The following is an 18,800-nucleotide window of genomic DNA, read 5'->3' as shown; positions in this document are numbered from 1 at the left end:
GGAAAGAAAGTGGAATCCTAGCACATGGGTATAAATAAGGAGTGTAAATCCCATCCCAAATTGGAAGTGGATAAAAATGTTGAGCTCCTTACAAGGAGATGAAATTCCATAATAATATTCTTATATGCCCTTATGCACCCAGTGGTCCTAGCGGAGGGTGCGAAGCACCCGAATGCGCACGGGCTCGGGCGATGGGCGCAATGTGGCGCTTTAATGGCGCACTTTGCACGCTCGCATCGCCGCGAGCCGGTTAAGGGCCGCCTTAGTATTTTTGCATGGCGAAACAAGGAAGTTCAGGGTTCGAAAACATCAAAATAAAAGCTTAAGGGCCAAAATTGTAAATTTTAACCCCTAAGGGCGGTTTCAAGTGGCCTATATATATGGACTTCGGGTTTAACCTAAAACTCACACCAAAATTTCTTCTTTCTCTCTTTCGAACACTTGATTGTTCGCTGCTAAGTGCTACGGAAAAGCCCTGCGAGTCAGGAAGTTCGTAAGCAAACTAAACAAAGAATCAAACCTCTGTCCAAGTTGTTATCAAATTGACTAGCCTATCTAAGGTGACTTATGTACTAAGTTATCTCTATATATGTTAAACCCTAGTCAAGGGTATCGTCTATAACCTTGTTTTGATATACGCTTAAACGTTTTCATAAGGATATTATTTCTAGATGAAGTAATGTCCAAATAAAAATTATAATTTGACGGGCATGTAGTAACTGGAAGGGGGATATCACCGGTAGTTGAGTTTCTTGTCTAAGGAAAGTAATTCGTATAAATCCTAATCAACCGAGGGACCCGTTTACTTTCCTGGAGAGACTCGATGAGAGTGATTGAACCTATTAGGCCAAAGCATGCTATATCAAACGTCACCCTAGAATAAACAAAAGAATTTTATTCAAAAAGATTTACAAGGTTAAATCAGATGCAAGATCTGGAACTAGATTACGTGAGCTAGTATTAATACGTGGTTGTTATCAATCTGATCAATCCCATTCATCCAGCTTAAACGAAAGAAGTTAAAGCTCGATTTTGAAGGGTGAATACGTACAACCTTTTAATGGAAACTTGGCAAGTTAGACATTGGGTTTGACTTGACAAGTCTGTCAAAGTAAAGGGATTACGTGATCCCTAAGTTTGTTGAATGTTTACATGAGATATTAGGATCTCTAAAACGTTATGATACATGTTAGATAATAAAGTACTTAGACAGTCAATACATGTGTCTGGATCCAAACATACTGTTGCATGTAGATTAAACTAGTTTCTCATTATGGATAGCGGGTCCCGAGAATTTATATAGTTTGTTACATGCTGGTCAAACTAACCTCCTCAACATGGGCATAAGATCCCGAGGGCATGTTAGTTTGTTGTATTTTACTGTGGCCATGGTCCCAGAATTAAGAACGTTTCTGCTAAGTAATAAGAAAACTTTCTATGTATTATAATGATTATTAAAATGGTTTTATTGAATCATTATATTTCACCAGCATATCGCTGATGTATTTACTTAACATTTCAGGTAAGGAAAAGATGTGCTAAGCAAGGATAGAGTCATACCGTTAGAAGATTCGTGAAGAATGGCTCAGTTTTTTATATATAAAAATAAACGAAATCCTTGTTATGTAAATTACTTATTTTGTAAAACAATGTAAGTTTGGGTGTTTATTCCCAAACTAAGTTAGATAAAAATAATATTTTTTTTATTAAAAGAAGTCTTCCGCTAAAATAAACCTCATACTCTGATATATTTACAAAACAGGTCCCAACGGACAAGTCACGCTCCCAGGCCCGGTTTGGGGGTGTGACAACTGACCAATCATTTAGTGTCACATCATTTTAGCTTAACTACCCTGGATTACCCTAAGGACGACAATGGTGCACCCAAACTTCCCTAAAGACTTTTATTTTAAATTTAAAATAACTCAAAAATTATATATTTAATAACTCAAAAAGAAATAAAAATGCATACATTATAAATTTAAAAATACTTAATAATTAAACAATATTTTATTCAATAAAATATAGATAAAAATATATTTCCAATTCCATCGGTTTTTTACTTTTGTTATGAGCTCAAACGTGTCGTTATCACTAGCATTTGTTTGTCTACCCATATGTCGCCATTTCGAACACACTTGGTGTTGTGTACGATTGCTTGATCCTCCCTCCGAAACAAAATAGTTCAAACTCGTGGGCAAAACCCAACATTCATTGCTCCACAGGGCCCATATTTTCAGAAACATAGACCTAAGCCTTAGCTAACGCTATTTCTTCTTCATGGCTCCATCTTCGTGACTCAATTCATTGGAGATTTGGTTGCTCTTTGTAAAAATTATTTGATTTGAAGAGAATGAAAAAATTGTTGTAGAATAGTGTTTAGATGTGATTAGTTATTTAAAAAAGCGAAAAAAGGAGAAAAAATTAAAACGGCTAGAAAATGGTCAAATGAAACAAAATTGTTTTGGGGATACTACCCTTGGGGCTATTCCTGGCTTCCTGCCAGTGACAGTCTTGGGTTGGCGGCGGTGTTTCCCGCGAGGTAGTACCCCTAGGCATCCATCGCCCCACATTCTCCATTCTAACTATATAAAAATATTTTGGGTTCAAGTCTTACATGTGAAAAAAAATGAGGTTTCAAATTAAGTCAAAGAATTTATCACAAACTAGTTTGAGGCCCGTGTATTACACGGGTAATTGATGGAAATTTTAAAAGAGAAAATTATGATTTGCCTCCATGTGCTTTAGTGGCACGCAACACGCAAAGTCGGACTCGGGCCTGTAAAGTGCTCTCGCCCATAAAGCATAGGGAAGCAAATTATAATTTTCTCACTTTAAAATTTAAACATTAAGAAATATACAATCAACGACGAAATTATCATATATTGTTAATACAATTACAACTTACATTGAAATTACAGGAATTACAAAAGAAATATTACACAAATACTTTACAAATAAGAAGAACATTTCCTTGTACACTACATTTGTGCTTGTATTAGATTACCTTGTTTATCAAGAATCAAATTCATTAGCACATGTCTGCTTGTAACTCTTGACAAGGCAACATATAACCATCCATGTAAGAACACGGGTTCTTTCAAGTAAAAAAGATATATGTTGGTTATTTTTTTTATTAAATTGGATACTTTTAATAATATTATACTAACAGACTTTTTATACAAAGTATTATACTAATTGAATCAGAAGTTGAATGGGTATGATAAATTTGCTGTCATCAACCTATCTGTATTTAAATATTTCAAGTTTTTTTTAATTTATTACAATTAAAAGTCATATAATCAAGGAATATATGAAATAGTTGAAAGTATTACACAAGGAATGCAATTGGCATAAATATGAAAAAGACATACTAACATGTTTGCCATAGTTGTAAAAACGTTGACTATTGTATGAGTTAGCAAAGTACCACAGGATGTTCTTATATATAATACTTGAAAATATTAGATAAAAAATGTTTTAAACTTTGAATACTTATACTATGTGATTAGTGATTATTTTAAGAAGAAGTTGCAATATTTAATTAAATTTATATATCTCTATCTCTATAATTATTTAAAACAATTAAAAAATCATGATTGTAGTTTTCAAAATAATGAAAGAATTCAGATTTACAGAAAACAATCATGGTAACTGAGCTGACCAGATTAAATAAAAAAACCGTTATTATAGCTTGATCATATTAGACCCTTGATTTCTTTCTTAAAAAAATCTACCTAAAATAATCTATTGATTTATATTTAGGAAAAACTGAAAAATCAAATCAGTCACATTTATATTAGTTAAAAGTGTTAAATAATGAATATCTATAATTTGATACACCCAGTGTGATTAGATAATTTCATTTGGAATTAAACACATGGTAAACCATGATTGTTTTCACACTTATATATGTATTAATAAGGAAAAAGATATAATTTAATACTTGATTTTAAGGTTTAAAACTAATAATTATTCGTATGATTAGAGTTTTAGCAAGAAAACCAGAATTGTAGGTTTCCAAAGTTTTAGCTAAAACTAATAATGGTTTTAATACTTACCTAAAATTCTCTTAATTTTAAACATATTAAATAAAGTGATTTTAATGAAAATGTTAAAATTTTGCACATTAAGCAAAATATAGTCAACACAAATATAAATAACAGAAAAACAAACAACTAATGGTATCTTAGTTATGAAAAAAAATACATAATGAAAAGTTTTAAAAGCTAGTAAATTGTGATTGTAGTTTTCCATATAAACAAAGAATTCGAATTTTTAGGAAGTATTGCAAATGAGTTGACCTGATCCAAAATAATGTTTGTTGAATTTATGTTTTTGAAAACAGGCTAAAAAATGAGAATGACTAAGAAAGTGACAAATGGCACAAGTAAGTAGTCTTTTATTGTAACAGTAGATGTTGGGTTTTTTAAATGAGGGTGAGATAGAAATAGTAATGTGAATCGGTAGCTTGTCTGTGATCTATCATGCCATTAAAAAATAATATGAAAAGTAAGAAAGTTAGAATACTGAAAAGTCATTATAGTTTAAGATCATATGTGGGATTATTAAGCATTAATTAAATAGTTAAATTAATGAAAGTGACATGCATAATCCTAATTCAAAGTATCAAAAGAAACTGGTTGCCGTTCCTATCCTCTACCCAGTCACGGATATATACAAATGTAAATGCCTCATTATAACTATCTTTTGGTTCTTGTGGATGGCTGCTGCCCTTTTTATAACTTAATTGACTAGTAATTATATTAATTATAACTAGAACTAGAATACATGGTCAAGTGGTATTTGGATATGTTCAAAATCTGGAATTTCATTGAGATTTAGAGTCGTAGATTGACTTTTTGTAGTTATACTTATTTTAACTCCATTTACAAATATAAAATTTTTAACTTGTTTATATAAAAATCTAGTTTTTACGCTCTCGTATTACGAGGTTGTTTTATATTATTTATTTTTAATATTTATATATTTTTTTTGAATTTTAATTTTACTTATTATAAAAGGTTAATAATATACTTGAGTTTGATTATGAAAGAGTTTCACAAATAAATGTAATCATTAATTATTGGAACATTGGGAGTGGGTGGCCCACCAAACTAAGACCATATTGTTTCATTATTAGGCTATGTGTGATGATTGTGCAGAGGCACATAAGCTCCCAAGACGTGGAACAAACACCACTCTTGGGGCATGAGTGGGGGCGACATGAAGCTACCAATGGCTTGAGGAGTTGAGGGTGATTGTGAATCAACCGATATAAACACTTCACTTCACCATTCTTTAAAAAAAATTAGAATTCTTATAAGACGGTTACACACTTTATTAAGTGTCAAATAGAACTACTTATTCCTACGTGATAGTAATGTAACAACACTTTTTGAGTTTTTGGTAACATGAGTAAGACCGTTACGTATATCTTAATTTGTAATCGAAACCCCTAATTCATTAAGGAAGTACCTAAATCATGGGACGGTCCTCCTTGACAAATGTCATATTCATTATTGTTGATGCGTATGGTCTATAATAGATTTAACACTAGAAACAATTTGTGGGGACTAATTAATTAACCAATTAAGTCTAACTATACATTGAATTTGACATCACGTGTTGATCACATAGCTCAAACTCGTAAGTATAAGTTTCTTTTTCGATCTTGTAACATCCTCTACAGAAAGAAAGAAACGTGCTAGTCATGAAGTTGCAAATCCTTTTTAGTGAAATTGATGTTTGCATGGAATTAAGAAGAAAAAAGCATCACACGAACAATATGATTATTAAGACAATTCAGTATGAACTTTTTAGCTCGTACAAATAAATTAGCGTAGATAGTTAAAATGTTTACTCAAGAAAAAGAAAACGTAAATTGCTCATTACGAATTAATAATTCAAGGAGATTATATTGTTTGATAGATGGTGGCGTTGTGCGTAGGACCATGACTTGTTGATATCTTTATTAGATGTTATTCATTGATTGTGTGTTGTTAAACGATGATGTTTGTGTGTTTTTATTTGCCATTTTTAATATACTATATTTTTATCGTACACAAGCAAACACGAACAAATTTTACAAGAACAAACTTAGATCATGATACAAGCATTATTTATTATTTGAAAGCAAGTTGGCTCATAAAAATATACTATCACTTTAAAAATAAAAGGAAGAATTGTATATATCTCTGCCTAAACTTAAATAATTACATACTCATACGAAAATTCTAGTTTTTATTACATAACGTACAATGCTTTTCAAATAATATTTGATAAAATATGTAATTATTTAAGTTTAAAGTCGAACATACAAAATAAAAAGATCAGAATAAACATACCAACTAAAACGTATATAGCTATACTATATGAAAGTAAATATACTCGTGAAAACCCATCTCAAGTATAATTCATATGAGATCACACATTTTTACTTTCCATAAAACTAAATACTTTGTTCTTAATATATTAATATTTTATAAATACGCCTATAGATTTTTTAATATTATAAGTACGCCTATATATGAAACCAAACATGGAATTGTGTGATACGAAAGCGTCTCCTTTCATGTGAAGTTATGTTGGCAATTGTAATGACTTTTTGGAAAGAAATTAATAAAATAGTCTTGGGATTTAAAATAATAATAATAATAATAATAATAATAATAATAATAATAATAATAATAATAAAGATTGGTTGATAAATGCCCCTTAGATAGAGGTGCAATTTGTAAAGTGCAAATTTCGGAGGGTATGGTCCTTCCAACTTGGAACTCCACAGTCAGTTCACCCCCTCTTTCTTTGCTTCTAGCTTTGTAGTTAATAGTTACTAGTTACCCATGATTCTCTCTCACGTCAAATTTAAAATATATTATGCATTTATGAGACAATCTATCATATTTGACTTCAACAATAAATTTATTAAATTGTGTGCTTAATCACTAGTTGACATTCTAAAACGTAAGGGTCATGTCTAATGGAGTGTTAGGTGACCCGGGGCACCGCGTGATGGGTGCTCCATCACGCGTGATGCCATTTTGCACACTGTCGCCGCTCGTCTATCAAGCGTGATGGAGGTCATCTGCATGATGGCCATCACGCATGGTGATGGGTGAATACCAAGAAATATATCCGTTGGGGGGGGGGGGGGGGAGATGACCGTTGTGGGCTGGGTAAATTAAAAAAGAAAAACAAATTTTACCTATATAAATAACTACAATATATCTTCAAAACATACACAAATCCAACTCAAAATCTTCTACCACACACACCATTTTTAACATATCAAATGAAGGGTTCTAAGAAACGTGGGTCGGGTTCAAAGAAACCCAAACCCGACCAAAGGTTCGACAAAATCTTGGCGAACCGACGAGATTTCGCTTACAAGACGAACCCGACACAAACCAACCTTCCCAACAACAACCTTATTATCCACAACCTTTTCAACCATCTGAAAACTATCAACAACCTTCCCAACAACAACGTTATTATCAACCGTCCCAAGACCAATCGTATCAAAACCGACCTTATATTCCACCTTTTTCTACCCAAAATTATCCACATAATGCTTTTCAAGCGATTGGATCTCAACCGTCTCAAATGTCCGTCGATCCTCTAGACGATAACGAGGTTATACATCAATTTGCAAGTGCTTTTCGTCACGAAGTGCAAACTTTGGATGAAGATGAATCCGCGGATGAGGAGCCGTATCAAAGAGGTAATCGGCGTTGGTTGGCCGATGAGGAGGTCGCCTTGACCAAGGCTTATTTACATTGCTCCGAATCAAAAAAACACTCAAACCAACAAAGAAAAGAAGTGTTATGGAAACGTATTAAAGACCATTTCTTGCAACATCCCGGCGCACCGAACGAAACAAGGATCAAATGATTGGCAAGTGTGGAGATTTGAACCGAAAAATGTCAAAATTTAACGCTTGTTTCATCCAAGAGGTAACTATTTTAGTTTATTTATTTTATAATCTAGTACTTTATTTTTACAATTTGATATATATATTTTTTTCTAAATGTTTTGTAGTCCCGAACTCCACAAAGTGGAACGAACGAGGCGAATATCATAAAGAACGCCTTGCGCGAATATGTCCGAGTTTACAAATGTAAGGATTTTCCCCACTTGGATGCGTGGGAGATTGTGAGACGTCACGCGAAGTGGGTACCGATTCCGTTGGTCGATTTGAACGGACCAACGGCTCCAAGGAAGAAAGGATCTTGTTCAAAAAGATCAAAAACTTCCGAGTCCGGGGACTACACGACGTCTACCGGCGGCTTGTCCTGCAACATGCCGAACATGAACTTGAACAAAGAACCCGAAGACAATCCCGACGAAGACATACCCACACCCACACGGCCGAATCGCAAGAAAAGTGGGGAACCGTCAAGACTTGGAAAGGAAGCGGTGGCCGAAAACTTTGCCGAATACAAATCGGCTAAGATGGCGGAAATGGCCGAGACGAAGGAGCTTAGGAAAGAGGCTCATATGTTAAAAATGAAACGTGAGGAGACGTATATTAACCATTTGAATGAAAAACCCGATCTAACTTTCCTCCTACAACCGCACGAACATCTTGAGGAACCATTTAAATCGCTCCTACTTCAACGCAAACGCGAGATATGCGACAAATGGGGTTGGGAAGGGCCGTAGGTTTTGTTTTTTGTCGGTTTTTTTAATTTAGTTGTCTTTATTTAATGTAATCTTGTTTTATTTTTTAGTTAATGTAAAATATTGTTTTCTTTTTATTTAATTTATTATTTATTAAAAAAATCATCACACCACACCATCACCCTAGTAAAAAACCATCACATGTGATGGATTTTGGGTTGGTGATGTGACACCATATAATTGGGTGAGGTGTGTGATGAGTGATGACACCATATCCCCCCCCCCCCCCCCCCCCCCCCCCCCCCCCTTATATGAGTGGATAAAGTCATACACTATTATGAGAGATATTATTGGACGTTACAAGGGCATAAATATTTTTACAATAAAATATCTGGCTTAAAGTGTAATTATTGAAGTCTAAATGAACATTAAGGAGCATTATTTATTACATATATCTTTTACTAAAACAAGTGATAATGACGTGGCAAAAATGTCCTTAAGAAAAATTAACTTTACCCGCACTCGTCTTTTTTATATTTCTAGTGACAACTCATATATGGCCGGGAATTATTTATACAAATTCTTTTTATATTATAGAGTTAAAAAGGAAAACATTAGAATTGATTATGGATATTTGTATGATGCAACATAGCATGTGATAGGATAACAAATATAATAACAATCCAGTCAGTCAGTCCCTAGGCCACACACACAACTTGTTCAAGTTGCCCACTTTTTACCTTAATATAATTTTCTAAACTTTCAGTTTTCCATGCTTACTATATTCGGCCATACTATTCCCCTCTTAAAAGGAAACTTCAAATTTGCACTTAAGATATTATAAACAATTAAGCAAAAGGTGACCATTGTAGAAACTTGAAATTGGTGTTTGTGCGTGCGTATATATTATACATATAATTAGAAATATTAATGTTAAAATATAAGAAAAGGTATTATATTACTTGCTCTAAATTCTAAAAGTTTACTTGTTCCTTTAATCCTTTTTACCTAGTTAAGTGGTTTGATTAGTGAATATACAAATATGAATTTTGTATTAATAATGTTGGTAATTATGTAATTATAAGTTAAAAGAGTGCAAATAGTTGGCTTATCCTACAAAAAGGTCTGTTGGAAATCTTGTATTAATAATAAACAGGAATAAAGAAACAATCGACACAGTAAACGGGCTTGTGTTTAATACAATTCCCTTAAAAAGATTCGCGGTTTGTTCTCAGGGTACTCCGGTTCGAAACAGAATCGGTGCTCTGCCGACTCGATCACTTGCCTGAAAGCGAAATAATATTGCTGTAGAGAGGTAGTAGAAGAAGTGTGTTTGATTTGGTGTGTCTAAACTGAATGGCCGGTCTTGGTATTTATACTCAAGAATCATAATCACACCTGTTAATGACTATTAAATTGAAATAATATCACTTTATTGACTAATTCAGTTTCAAAAGTTGAAACTGTCTTACGTGGGCTAAGGTTTTTGGAGTTGCATTCGTATCCGCGGGACGTGCGGGCACGCACGAGTTCGATGGATTTCTAGTCCAGAAACCCAACTTTGCACCCCCTCCTGCGCGCACGTAGAACTTGTGTGTCACACCCCCATCTTAGGCCTAGGAGTGTGACCCATAAGTTGGTATCGTGTTTGTAAATAATTCAGAGTTGCGTTATTTTGCGGAAGACTTTATAAAACTTTAAGGATCAAAAGTGTAATCATATATACAATCAAAAGACGAGAATTATAAAATACCCGTTTAAAGTTGTTAACAAAAGATTACTTGTTTATTTTTACAAACCACCACATTAAGTTTATATGAAATAATTCCGAGCCATCGGATATCATAGTACTTCGTCATTCCAAGCTCTAACTTTGTTCACCTGCAAAAATGTAAGAAAATACGTCAGCAACAAATGCTGGTAAACATGCTGACGCAAAAATATTTCTTTTTACTTTATTACCCCTCGAGACTATGCCTGCCTCGGCCCAACGTGGCTTAAGAATAACAAAGTCACATAACACATTATAAATATGAGCCTCTACGCTAGGTCACCTCAGCAAACACCACAACTTTTGACTTAGTTAAGTACCCGTAAATATACACAACGGTCGTACTCCCTGCAGGAGAGCATCCTACTACCAAGGGTGGTGCGATCATGCCCATTCATCGCATAGTACCACCTATGTAAGGATCCAGACATATGTATATCACAACATGAGGGCTAGGTTCTATTTATAACGGTTTTAGAAATACATAGTTCCTTGTAAACAATTTCATATAACAAGTTTGACTCATTTTAAAACAAGTATAAAAGTTTGGGGGCGTATTCACCTTCTCGATTTAGGATCGGCTTCACTCACCGTCCAAGGGTCTTTCCCTTTCTTTATCTCGCACCTATAGTACGAGTATAAATATTTGTTAGTCGGATACACGATCCGGCTTAAGACCTTTAGTCTTATATCTCAATCCTCGATTGAACCTTTAGTTCAATTCTTATTTACTTGAAAACCTTTAGTTTAAAAGTAAATTATAAACCTTTAGTTTATATTAAAAACCCGACGTTTCTTCTTCTCCAAGAAACGTAATCATTTTCTTTTATTATTTAAGAATACTCTTTATTCATTTAATAATATTTCATAACAAAGAATATTTACATATATACTTACACACATATATATGTAATCACAATATTCAATATACAATCTTTTATTCATTTCTTTGTTATGTTTATATTTCCATTCTTTTATCGAGGTATCGAGTATAACCTCGACTTAAGGCTTAAGCCCTTAATATAATATTGAATTATATTGAATTCATCATTACGCCTAACCTTAGTGGCGTATAGAAGCTCTAGGGACTCGAGCAGCACTCCAACACCGCTTGATCTCTTTGGTCGTCAACCGATAACGCCAAACTTCAACTCTCGACAACACGCTTATCGAGATTCATTGCCATTATAACAACACCTTCTTGGTATGTGGGTGGAGGGTGGCAGAAACTTCAAGGAAATGTCGGTACACAAATGAAGGTTCGGGACACGCTTTACGATGAAATATGGTACGTTTATCGAGGTGGATCAAGTATACGATTGTCGGGATGTAGATGTTAGAGAGAGGAGTGAGAGCTGAGTTGTGGGATGCCAAGAATGAAACACGGACCTTGATATTTATAGACTTGAAATTGGTCCCCATCGCGATACGCGATGGGTTCCTGGGCAGACCTATCGCGTATCGCGATATAGGTCTGCTGACTCACAGCATAGACCTGCCACGTGTCGACACGTGGCAACACGTGGCAGTAGTGTTGCCACGTGGCGATAACCAGTGCCACCGTGTGCCACGTGGCACACGTGTCAATATGTGTCAGGTACCCCATCGCGATACGCGATGGGGCTCTCCTCTGACTCATCACGTAGCGCGATGGGTCAGGAAATTAGAATTTTCAATTTAAACCCTGGGGTTTGGAATTTGACAATTTTAGTCCCTAGACTTTGGAAAGTTGATACTTTGAACTCGAAATTTTCACGTTGTTACATCCTCCCCACCTTGAAACAAAGCTCGTCCTCGAGATTGCTTTTACAAGAATAGTTTGGGGTATTTCTTTCTCATTTCCGATTCGAGTTCCCAAGTATATTCGGGTAGAGGTGGTCAAAAAAACCGGTCCTCGAACCGGTTTGCCGGTTTAAACCGGAAACCGGTTTTTAAGAAAACCGGTTTTTTGTAAACCGGTTTGACCGGTTTACAAACCGGCGGTTTATATATCGGTTACACAATTTGGAGCCAAAACCGGTTTTATAACCGGTTATAAAAAAAACCGGTTATTAAAAAACCGGTTTTTTTAATAACCGGTTTTTTAAAAAACCGGTTAACCGGTTTTTTTATAAACCGGTTTTTGACCGTTATAAAAAAACCGGTTAACCGGTTAAAAACCGGTTTTTTCCCGTTGAGTAACGGCCATATAGCCGTTTTTTATAATTTTTGACCGTTTTTTTTTTTCCCCATTTTACCCCCACAAACATCTATATATAGCTTAGGTTGGGTATTGGTTAGATCACACTCGATTATACAACTCCAAACGCTCTAAACGTTTATTACATACGCGATTATTTTGTTATCTCACGCTCAATTATACCACATTACCACTCCATACGCTCTTATTTCGTAGTCGATTATCATGGCCTCCCAAAGTGCTACTTCATCCGTCAACATGGGTGCCTCGAACACGGGAGAAACGGTCGTTCGGGTCATCCCCACGAAACGAAACCAAGATGTTTGGCAACATTTCGACCTATGCGAAATGTCTAACGGTACCCAAAAAGCTCGATGCAAACATTGTTTGAAGTTTTATGGCAAAGATGCAAACTCCACTTTAAGAGCGCATGTACAAAGGCCCTTTTGCAAGGCCTTGAAGGACGAATCGGGAAGTAGTTCGCAGCCGGAGATGACGAATCAAGGAACGTTGTTTACGTACGACCTTGAAGCGGTACGTCAAAAGTTTTCAAACTTTGTGATTCAAAATACACTTCCTTTCAACCACTTCGACAACCCTCAATTCACGGAGATGATGCAAAAGTATGTTCAACCACGCTACCAACACGTAAGTCGTTCGACCCTTAGAAGAGATTGTCTTAAAGCTTGGAAAAACGCTAAATCCGAACTAATTTCATACTTTTCAAACTTACAAACTGGTGTAAACTTAACAACGGATGTGTGGTCGGTACCTAATGGTTCGCCCGACTCATACATTTGTGTGACGGCTCATTGGGTTGACCCCGGGTCGTGGCAAATGATGAAACGAACCGTTGCGTTTCAATTGTTTGATTACCCGCACACGGGTAGAAATATTTTTAAACTCTTGGATAAAGTCATTCGACAATACAAGATTGAAGATAAAATCTTTTCAATTTCGTTTGATAACGCGTCCAACAATACGGCCGCGGTTGGCCATTTAAAATTAAAGTATAAACCTATTTGTGATGGAGCGTTTTTTCATAGCCGATGCATTGCACATATTATCAACTTGGCCGTGCAAGATGGGTTAAACGTGATCGAAACGCAAAGAAACAATTTTAAAAGAATGTTACGAGATGTTTTTAGCAACAATAAAACATTTTCAAGATACAAAAAATTTTGTGATGAAGCTAATTGTCAATGGTTGGGGCCCAATTGGGATTGTCCAACAAGATGGAACTCGACTTGTGATATGTTTGAGAAAGCCATCCAACAAAAAGAATCACTAATTGCGTTTCATCAAATAATGTCAAGTAGGGGTAAATGTGCACCGTACGATCCTAGAAACTGGTTATTGATTGAGATCGTTACGGAGGTCCTTCAAATTTTTAAATCTTGCACAACTAGTTTATCCGGGGTTTACTATCCAACAAGCCCCATTGCTTTACCAAAAATTGCTGTCATGTGCACAAAGTTGAGTGAACTTCATTGTAGGGGTGCACCTTATTTTGATATGGGTGTAAAAATGAAAGAAAAATTTAGAAAATATTTTCAACAACTACCCGCTGTTTTGACATGTGCTGCTGCGTTAAACCCTTGCATAAATGTTGGTGGTGTTGAAGCTTTAATAGAAAAAATTTGTGATGAGCTAGAGTTAAACGACGATCAAAACCCCTATTATAACCAAACTTTAAAGAATGCTTTCAACACCACCTTGTCTAACATGTATGATGTTTACCTTACAAAATACGGGTCGTCTTCCCAAATTCATGACTCGTTAAGAGCTGTTGCCCAATCCCAATCCCAAACCGACCTTGAAATGGGGATGTACTACATGATTTGGGAAGACGCCGGTAAACGTCAAAAGGTAAACATCCCAAGCAGTGAACTTGGAAGGTATGGTGGTACCAACTTTGTGAAACACATGACTCCAGATGAATTTAGAAGTCTTGATTTGCTGGCTTGGTGGAGAGGTAAGGAGGATGAGTTTCCGATCCTCGCCGCCATGGCCAAAGATTTACTAACAGTCCAAGCTTCCACGGTAGCTTCCGAGTCTGCTTTTTTTGTTTCTGGCAGGGTTATATCGATTAGGAGGACTCGACTCACTCCACCAGCTGTAGAGATGTCTATTTGCTACAAGGATTACTTGGACTCTTTAGATAGGGCACAACATCAACGCTCACTCGAGGGGGAAATGGACTATGAGGCGGACTTGTATGAAGACGAGGTCAATCAAGGACACACTCAACCAATGACCGATGAAGAAGCCGCGTACGACGATTACCTAAGGAATAGCTCGGGATCGGGTAGCGATGAAAATAATGAGTAAGAAACAGCAAGTTGTTAATGTAATCGTGTCTAAGCATTCTTTAATGTTTGTATTTTTGAGTTACGAATATGCGATAACGATTTAATGTTTGTATTTTTAATGTAAAAGCTATAAATGAAAGTTATGTATTTTTGAGTTACGAATATGCGATAACGATTTAATGCTTGTAGTTACCGGTTTGCCTTGTAGTTACCGGTTTGTTTATACTGTGAAAAAATAATGGTTATTTAAAAAAAAAAAAAAAAAACCGGTTAACCGGTTAGACCGGTTATCAAAAAACCGGTTAATAAAAAAACCGGTTTATTAACCGGTTCTAACCGGTTCCCAACCCGGTCCTAACCGGTTTGACCGGTTATGGTTTTCATACACAAAAACCGGTTATTAACCGGTCCGGTTATTAACCGAACCGGTTTTTTTCCTGGTCGAAAAAAACCGGTCCGGTTAATAACCGAACCGGTTTTTTTAAAAAAACCGATTTGTGCACCTCTATATTCGGGCCCTCTACGTGAGTCTCATTTTACTTTCACTATTTTCAATGTTCTTTTCTTTAACTTCTTTGTTTTCGAATCTTCAATTTGAATTGGACGTTCTACGAATTTTAAGTTCTCATTTATTTCAACGTCTTTTAATGGCATAGCCAACGATTCATCGGTCAAACACTTACGCAGATTCGAAACATGGAATACATCGTGTATCCCTTGCATTTCCTCAGGAAGTTGCAATCGGTATGCAACAGTGCCGATTCGTTCGAGTACCTCAAAAGGTCCAACGAATCGAGGACTTAATTTTCCTTTCTTACCGAAGAAAACGACGCCTTTCCAAGGCGAGACTTTTAGTAACACTTTGTCACCGACATTGAACTTTAACGGCTTACGACGGACGTCGGCGTAACTCTTTTGGCGATCACGTGCCGTCTTAAGTCATTCTCGGATTTGAATAACTTTGTCGGTGGTTTCTTGGACTATCTCGGGTCCAGATAACTGATTGTCTCCGGTTTCAGACCAACACACTGGCGTTCTACATTTTCTTCCATACAACGACTTGAATGGTGCGGTTTGAATACTTGCGTGATAACTATTATTGTACGAAAATTCCATTAGGGGTAAGTGGTCATCCCAACTTCCACCTAGATCGATCACACAAGCACGGAGCAAATCTTCCAACGTTTGAATCGTCCTTTCGCTTTGCCCATCGGTTTGTGGATGATAAGCAGTGCTAAGGTTCAACTTTGTACCGAGAGCTTGTTGGAAGCTTTTCCAAAAATGAGACGTAAAACGACTGTCTCGATCAGATATTATAGACAACGGTACTCCATGCAAAGTGACAATGGTGTTTACATAGATACGTGCTAATCTATCCATAGAATACGACTCATTGATGGGTATAAAGTGTGCGGATTTTTTCAATCGATCCACAATTACCCATATTGCATTGTGTTGTCGAGTCGTCTTCGGGAGTTTGGTGATGAAATCCATAGTAATCAACTCCCACTTCCATACGGGAAGTTCGGGTTGCTGTAGCAATCCCTAAAGCCTTTGGTGTTAAGCCTTGACTTTCAAACAAGTCAACATTTCGCAACATGCGAAGTGACATCCCTTTTCATTCCATTCCACCAATAATTCGCTTTCAGATTGTGGTACATTTTATCACTTCAGGGATGCATCATATATTTAGACTTGTGAGCTTCATTCAAGATTTTCTCACGCAAGCCTCCAACGATTGGTACCCAAATCCTATTGCCGAGTCCAAGGATACCGTCGTTACCCTTGACTAACGAGTCAATGGTGCCATTGCGTTTTTCATCGAAGATTTGGTTTTCTTTTATCGATTGAGTTTGAGCAGATTTGATTTGCTCGAAAAGGTAAATTTGAAGCTCTAGACGTAGTGCTCGAACTCTTTATGGTTTCTCGTTCTCTTTACGACTTAAGGCATCGGCCACAACGTTGGCCTTGCCTTCATGATAGACAATCTCACAATCATAGTCGTTGAGTGTTTCCATCCATCGCCGTTGGCGCATGCTGAGCTCTTTTTGATCGAAAATATGTTTCAAACTCTTATGATCAGTGTACACAGTAAATCGTACTCCATAGAGATAGTGCCTCCAAATCTTAAGTTCAAAGATTATGGCGCCTAACTCTAGATCATGAGTCGTGTAGTTCTTTTCATGTACTTTGAGTTGACGAGAGGCGTAAGCGATTACCTTCTTGCGTTGCATTAGTACTCATCCCAAACCCGAATGGGACGCGTCACTAAAGACTACAAAATCCTCAGTACCTTCTAGCAAAGCCAAGATAGGTGCTTGGGTGAGTTTTTGTTTGAGTATATCGAACGCCTCTTGTTGCTTCGTTCCCCATTCATACTTAATGTTCTTACGAATTAATGAGGTTAAGGGAACGGCGATACGAGAGAAGTTTTTGATGAACCTACGGTAGTAGCCGGCCAAACCTAAGAAACTTCGGATCTCAGTTGGCGACTTCGGAACCTCCCACTTAGAGATAGCTTCAATCTTAGCGGGGTCCACTTGAATACCGTTAACATTGATAATGTGACCAAGAAATTGCACTTCGTGCAACCAGAACTCACACTTCGAGAACTTGGCGAACAACTTCTCGGTTCTTAGAATTTCAAGTAACGTTCGAAGATGAATTTCATGATCGGCCTTTGACTTTGAATAAATAACTATGTCGTCGATGAACACGATAACGAATTTATCCAAGTAAGGCTTGCAAATACGGTTCATCATATCCATAAACGCGGCCGGAGCATTAGTAAGTCCAAACGGCATAACCGTGAACTCATAATGTCCATACCTTGTTCGGAAAGCCGTCTTTGGAATATCTTCTGATTGGACTTTAAGTTGGTGATAACCGGAATGTAGATCGATTTTTGAAAAGAAGCTAGCACCTTGAAGTTGGTCGAAAAGATCATCAATACGAGGAAGTGGATATCGGTTTTTGATTGTGACTTTGTTCAATGCACGATAGTCGATACACATCCTCATGGAACCATCCTTCTTTTTGACGAACAGAATTGACGCTCCCCAAGGCGACGAACTTGGTCGAATGAATCCTTTCTCCAAAAGCTCATCGAGTTGTTTCTTTAACTCTTTCATTTCGTTCTGCGCTAAGCGATATGGAGCTTTGGCGATTGGAGCAGTGCCGGGAACCAGATCAATCCTAAACTCTACTTCACGATCGGGAGGAATACCAGGGAGTTCATCAGGAAAGACGTCATAATAGTCAGAAATGATAGGAACGTCTCTGATTTCTTTTGGCTTAGATTCTTCAGTGACGTAGGCCATGAATGAGAGGCATCCTTGATTTAAACATTTGTTAGCCCCAATCATGGAGATTATACTAACTTGGCCAGCGTCTTTGTCCCCTTCAATTCGAATTATTCGTTTATCGGGGGCTTGAAGTTCAATAGTTTTGCTATTGCAGATGATACAAGCATGGTTACCGGATAACCAATCCATACCAAATACAATATCAAAACTAACTAGATTCATGGGTAACAAACAGATAGGTAACAAATAACCGGCTAAAAAGATTTTTCCGTTTTCAAGGGCTTCGGAGATCTTAAGGATTTCACCGCTAGCAGTCTCGACGCTTAGAGTTTTATCTAATTTTGTTAATGGTTCGTTTAATAGACTACAGAAACTATAATCTATAAAACTCAAATTGGCACCCTAATCAAATAAAACTCTAGCATAGGTGTCGTTGACTAGAAACGTACCGGTTATGGTTTCTGGCACGTCCGCGGCCCTTTTTGTGTCAAGTACGAAGACTCGAGCGTTTCCTTTCTTGTTTTGACAACTTCCACCCGCACCACCAGCAGCGGGCTTGTTCTTTGGGCACTCGAAACTTAAATGGCCCATTTCCTTGCAATTGAAGCAAG

The sequence above is a fragment of the Bidens hawaiensis genome, unplaced genomic scaffold, assembly GCF_021521415.1.
Source record: "Bidens hawaiensis isolate Kalapana, Puna unplaced genomic scaffold, B.hawaiensis_p1.1 tig00009985_1, whole genome shotgun sequence".
Classification (NCBI taxonomy): Eukaryota; Viridiplantae; Streptophyta; class Magnoliopsida; order Asterales; family Asteraceae; genus Bidens; species Bidens hawaiensis.
This window is presented reverse-complemented; position numbering follows the sequence as displayed.